The sequence below is a fragment of the Dermacentor albipictus genome, chromosome 1 (genome assembly GCF_038994185.2).
Source record: "Dermacentor albipictus isolate Rhodes 1998 colony chromosome 1, USDA_Dalb.pri_finalv2, whole genome shotgun sequence".
NCBI lineage: Eukaryota > Metazoa > Arthropoda > Arachnida > Ixodida > Ixodidae > Dermacentor > Dermacentor albipictus.
The window spans coordinates 456349797-456356852 of NC_091821.1; positions in this window are offsets into that span (position 1 = coordinate 456349797).

Here is a 7056-nt window from a genome sequence, read left to right on the forward strand (position 1 = left end):
ATCTCCACGACCTAATTCTATTATTTCGTCCTACGTAATTTGCTTACGAAAGATTTTTGGATTCCAGCGACGACATCAGCAAACATCAAAACAACTATTGGTGGAGTACCACACTGAGACGAAAGGTATTGGTGTTAACCAGACGCCAGTTCTGTTTACCATCGTATGAATGATGAAGAAAAATGAGTCCATACCATCTGTTGATGTAAAATGCGACAGCGGATGTCAGCAAAAAGACCCTCAAATATTTCGGGGCTTATCTTTGCACGAATACTTCAGCCCAAATAGAGCTGCATAAAACAATCCATTTATGTGCTAAATACTGCAAGTCATTTGTCCCGAAGTGTAAAACATGAAATTTATATTTACGGTTTTATGTGTCCAAACTACGATTGGATTATGAGGCATGGCAGTGGAAAATATCAGATGAAGTGGGACGACGTTTTTTTTAACGTGCCTTGTCTGGGACACGGTTGTTTATGCATATGCCCCCCATCGTTATGCGGCCGCTACGACTTCGTGATGAGGAACGCAACATTATACCCCTAGGTGGAGAAAGCACCACAACGGGTATTTCCCAACGCATATGGAGGGATTTCAAGAACAAAATGGACAGACAGGTGAAGCGTTACTGATTTCATAGGCAACATGAGATTTAGAGTAGGCATTTATGGACTGCGCCACAGGATTTGCCACCGTGCACAGTTGTTTCTGTGAGTAGATATCACAATACTTTCTCATGTGAATCAATGAAACCGCGTGAATAAAATTTTGAAACTCAAGGAATGTAAATCGGACATTCATCGCGCAGTATTGTTCCTACTTCAGACCGATCAGCGTTCAAGGAGAGAGCCACATTCACGACAGCTTCAGCGTCAGGTGAAAATGACAAATGCAAAAAACACAGGTGCGTATTTCCGTGAAATACGCACAGAGAACTTTGACGTCAGTGTTCAGAGAAGCTCTGATGTCAGTGTTCGTGAAGTTCCCGTAGGCGGTACTCTTTCGAAGTTGGCGGCATTTGGCCTCCATGCAGTGGCATATGTTTTTCTCTTTGCAATTTCACGTTGCTGCTATTCAATCTGCTGTTCAAACATGTGCGTGTATGTATTTATTCAGTCTGTAAATTTATATGAAGCTTTACGTGTATAGATTCCGTTCAAATGTTTTTGTATTCAATGTAGGCACACCCGCCTTGGTTTCTTTGGCGTTGGGCTGCTACGCACGAGGTCGCGGCATCAAATCCCACCGGCGACGGCAGCATTTTCGATGAAGAAGAAATGCGACAACACCCGTGCACTTAGATTTGAGGAGCACGTTAAATAACTCCAGTTGGTGCCAATTTCTGGGGTTACCACTACGGCGTGCCTCGTCATCAGATCGTGGATTTACACGTGAAACCTCATGACTTTTTAACTATGTTACATTATGATTTTTCGCTTGATTCGCTACTGCAAGCATACTTATTCTACAAATTCACGGAAAAAAGTTCCAGAGATAAGCAAAAGAGTTATTCACGCGTAAGCCGGCGCTGAAAGCAGCGAATGGAACTCGAGATTCCACAGGAACTTCTTTTAGCATCTACATTCTGGTAAAGCTGCGCAAGCGTGTATAACTCTCATACGTGCTCTGCTATGTTAGGTGTGTTTTGTCGCGTGCACTGTGAGAAAAAATAAAGAAGTTCCAGCAGTGCAGCAAGTGTTTACAGCACGCAAACGTAATGTGAAATAAATTAAGTAACTCTAACGAGAAGTACTACAGGCCGTACCATTTGACAGGAACTGCTGCGCGTGCTGCAAGCCTATACGTGCTGTCCACTGAAAAGACCGTGAAGAGTGCACAGCTATAATTGATTTAGAAAATATTCTCTGTAAAGAATTAAGGCACAACTGTTCCACTCCGGGATGGTAAGTCACCAGGAATCCCCCAGAACATGAAATACCTTCATCCTGAAGCACTCACTTCGTAACTGTAGAAATCCGGTGTCATCAATGTAACAGCTTACGTTGAATACCTATGCAACTGGTGTGGTCCCTCGGTCATATAATATATTGGTAGCTTTCGCCATGGCAATGTGGGAATAAACATCTGCAGGAATCACAAAAGTCACTAGCACGATAGCATACTTACCTAGGAGAGCTATAACGTAAGACTATTTCAAACTTTTCTCTTAAAGTTTTTCAATGAGCCATATACAATTAGTCAAAAAAATTTCTGGCCACCCCCACATCACCTGTCGGTCAAACGACTTTAGAAAAACCACGATAGCTTCACATATGGTATGACGTGTACACACTGATTATACACGAATAGACCATAGAAAATAAATGGTATTATTTCGATCCGGCACCTTTTCGCCATTAGCCCTTTGGCGTTGGCTATAAGTTTTTGGAGTGCGAGCACCTCGCTTCCCTGTCAGCTTACGAAACCACGCAACCTCTCTGCATCGAATTGACGCATGTATCTTAGAGATACAATAATAGTCCAAACAAAGAAGAATTTTTTTCTCTATAGCCGGAGGCTGTCTCGTTCTGAAAGGAATAGAAGATGGCTGCCCGCCATTCGATTAAGCACATGCTATTCGAGCCAGCCGGATAGCATCAGTCTTTTGCATACAATGACACTTTTTCAGCGCCACGAGTACTATTGCGTAAGGCTATCCCAATATATTTTTATTCCAATTTCCTGACATCAAATTTCCGTAACCGCTGACGTGAACATTGGGCGGTGACCCACAGGGTTGCCTGAACAAACCAATTACACGCTCTCCTCGTTAATAGCAGGTCGCTTTTGTTTGCTTGAGAAACGAAAAATATTTCCTACACTGAGCGTATATCTGATTGGCTGACAATAGGCGAGGAGCACGCTGAAGTGGAGAGGGATTCTATGGGGCCGAGCCAGGGCACTGAATATAGATAACCGCATGAAGAGGGTGGAGCCGTGTCTGCGATTGGTCCGCTTCCCTTAGTTTGCTGTGGCTGGTCGAAAATCGGGGTGGCATGCAACGGAAGGTTAAGAATGCCGCTAAAATGCATCCTCAGCAAAAAAGAGTTGGCGGAGAGAGGTGATAAACGCGCGGAAAGGGCTCCTTAACGTTACACAGCCACATAAGATCATTTATTCTGCGCAAAAAACCCACGCTTTTAGGCAGGTGCGAGTAGCCAGTGGCTGAGTGATTGGCGGCAGCCATATTTTATTCCTTTCGGAAGGCGGCAGTCATGCAGCTATTAGGAAAAAATTCAGTTTTGTTCGGCATATAATGAATCTTTAACGCGTACACCTCCCTTCGAAGCGGTTAATTTTCCCGCTTTTGTGACGTCATATGATAGATAGACAGGCGAAATGGGCATGGTTCAAAAATGATTTTGACCAATCACGAGGGGCTCATTGCAAAATGGGAATAAGAAATTTGGAACTGCTTTACGTTATAGCGCCCCAGTTTATTGTTATGGAGCCCTTCCGGCTCGTATACGACCACACTTTGGCAACTCTGCTGATTATCCGTTTTAGCAGCATTCTTAGCTTTCCATTACTGGTCGAAAATCGCGGCGGCGTGAGACGGAAGGTTATGAAATGACGTTAACCCATTAGAGCCCAGTTTCTTTTTTTTCTTTCTATCTTGAAATAAATCAAATATATTAACTTACCTTTATACTAATAATTCACGTGCAAGAAATTATTACTCTTGCCTAATTAGTTTTCGAAATATAGCCCGTGGCCATATGGTCACAGTGGGCCCTTACGCTACAGCAAAATACGCGAAGTTAAAAATATTTATTTCAAGCCATGAAACATCACAAAAACATACATGGCGAATAGTCGAGCACTTATTTAGTGTGATATGGCTTGAATCATGGAATACACATGCCGACGTCATACCTTGGGCATTGTGTGTGCACCACGCTGTTGCAATTACCTCATGCACACCTCCACCTCTTGCCATTAGGTATTGGTGCAACAAAGTGGGCCAGTTGGTCGTACCGTGTACCATTCAGGACATCACCAGTCTTTGAGATTCTGCGTTGACCAGGTCCTCTAGGCTTATTGTCCCATGGCATCAGGTATAGCTTTGTGCAATTTGCCTGCGGAATGCCACCTGCGTGACGTTGAGCCCTGTGCTCCGAATTAGCGCCTAAGCGTTGCTGATAGATACATAACAAAGTCAAGTGAAAATCGGCCACCACCACTATTTGCCACGGATTGCAATCCAATAGGCGCCTACATTTGCATCCATCTGGACTGTACCTCCTATAAAACTTGTGCTGAGCAACAGTGTTTGGATGGGACACCTTGATTCCCTTCTTCTCAACACGAGAGTACCTGTCTGCAGATGACATTGGCTCTACGTCGTGAATGGTGCTTACGATCGGTACTACAGAACTGTCCATCCAGCGGACAACAATTATCCCATTGTCGCTCAGCACGGGATCTTCGTGCCTGCGAGGTTGGTGCGTGACGAATTCTGGTCAAGCGATAGGGCACCCTTTGGGAACACGGTTCTTCTTCACTGTGCCCGTGCCTTCGTAGCCCTGTGCCTTGAGATGCCTGAGTAGCTGCATGCTTGTGAATAAATTATCAAAAAAGAAAAAGAAAGGAAAGTCGTGCGTCTCTGCTGCGAGTTCTTCCACCATTTGAAGAAGTGGCGCCGCTGCTTTTCCGAAGTCCTTTTCATATTTTTTCAGATGTTCCGGGATCCCCTGCTTGCCTTGATACACTTTGAAGTTTACAAGGTATCTTTTCTTGGCATTTAGGCACCATACTTTATACCTGAAGCAGATAGGCTTTCCGCGCATAAACTATTTACAGCCATCACGACCATAATACTCGATCATACTTTCGTCATAGCTCAGGTGACGCACAGGTTGAAAATGCTCCAGAAACCTTGCATTCAGTAGTGCCATCAATGGACGCAACTTTGCCAACTAGTCACTAACTGCTAGGCTTGCATTTGGCACAGTGCAGGAATCGCATTCTCTGAACGAAGCGATTTCTTCGCACAGCATTGTAGGCCATCGTGTTTCGCATATCCGTGCCACTATCCCCATAGCACTTTTTCCCTGGCAAGCTGTTATAGCCGGACAAAACGAGCACTCCAAGAAAACTTAATTCTTCTTTGGTAACCTCCGGATCGGGCATATTCAAAAATAACACATACGTTCGTGTTTGTTCGACTTGCAGCTCCACGATGGCTTTGCCAAAAAGTTCGAACAACTCAACAGGTGAAAAGTCCTTGTAAGCAGCAAAGTTTGGGTCGGGAAATATGCCAAGGCTTATCTGAAGATCACCCTTCGTCCACTTAGAAACAGTGGATAATTTTGCAGGAATGGCCGCATCAACTACAGAAGAAACATATGATGTACCATCACCTTCTTCGTCGGGGTCATCACCGTCTGAGTCGCATCCACCACCGCGGCGTCCGTCAGAGAAAACAGTTTCAGCGCCGGCTCATAGCTGCCACCTGCTTAGATTGTCAATGAGGCCACCTGAGTCTTCATCGGCCGAGTCTTCATCCGAATAGGTGCTAGCCTCTGGCGGCTCGATATAAACCACTGACACGTCGACATCTTCCTCTACGACTATCTTCGCTATTTCTTCCGCCATCAAACTATAAATCATAAATATTAAAATAAAATAAAATAATAACAATAAAATAAGAAATAACCACTGCGAGAACGCGCCGGCAGACGTGCAAGGATGAGAATGCAGTTTAAAAAAAATAAAAAGTTAGGTAGCCTAAAGACCCAGCGTGGCCCTATGGCAACGCGCAAGGTAACACGCTGGTTCATGGATAAATAAAACATTAATCTTTCACAAATCCTCATCAAAGGTCACATATTCAAATAACAATACGGAGGTAAGGATATCTGACTATTTCTTAAAGAAGTAGTGGAAAAAAAAAACACGCTTACCCCTTGGAGCAATGCATGGCAACGCTACTCCAAGAGTAACACTTATTCCCGCCTTTGCGAGGGGCTCCCAGAAGATGACTGACAGCTGCTGCCACTTGGTATCCTTAAAGGGAACTCTAATCTGTCAAACGGCACGTCAAAGGCGATTTTGGTACCGTTTTGGTAATCGTAATTAATTGAAACTCACTGTGCAGACTACAGTGACCATATGGTCACGCTGGTCTTTAATGGGTTGAAACGAATCCTCAACAAAGAAGTGTTGGCTTAGTGACGTCGTATGCACGCCGAAAGCTGCCGATAACTTGGTACTTCCACTAAAAAGTTAATATACGCAATAAAATCCATGCCTCCTGGCAGGTGTGAATAGATAGTGCGTGAGAGATGCGCGGTCAGCCAACTTCTATTTCTTTCGCAACGGGGAAGTCTCCGTCTATTCAGAAAAAAAGTTCCGTTTGTTCGGCATATTGAAGCTTTATGGCGCATACGTTATTTTGACGCTGTAAGTTTTCGCGGTTCTGTTAATATTGTTGCAGGAAAAATGCAGTCCCACGAGTGTAAAATAATGTATATTTACAACTGGTTTATATGGAATTCAGGCAACTACCGGTCTTCCTCTTCCTTTAGTGCAATTCAACTTTTTCCTTCCCTTCACAGTAACATCCCCCTCCCGACGGCGTAGCTCTGTCTCGGTCCAAGTTATAGAGCCTCACTTAATGGGGGACGTAGTAGGTGAGCCTGGCGACATGAACACCATCACTGGTGACGTTGGGAGGCACTGAAGGCTGACCGACTGGGGCGATCTCGTATGTCACGTCGGACAGCTGGCGTCCGCAATTTAAGTAGAACCCTTTTCTTAAGCCTCCAGGTTTGTGCCGCGTACGTGAGTACTGTAAGACACAGCTGTTATAAACTTTTCTCTTGAGGGATAATGGCAACCTGCTGTTCATGAGCTGAGAATGCCTGCCGAACGCACCCCAGCCTATTCTTATTCTTCTGATTATTTCAGTCTCATGATCCGGATCCGCATTCACTCCCTGTCCTAAGTAGATGTGTTCTCTTACCACTTCCAGTGCCTCACTACCTATCGTAAACTGCTGTTCTCTTCCGAGACTGTTAAACATTACTTTAGTTTTCTGAAGATAAATTT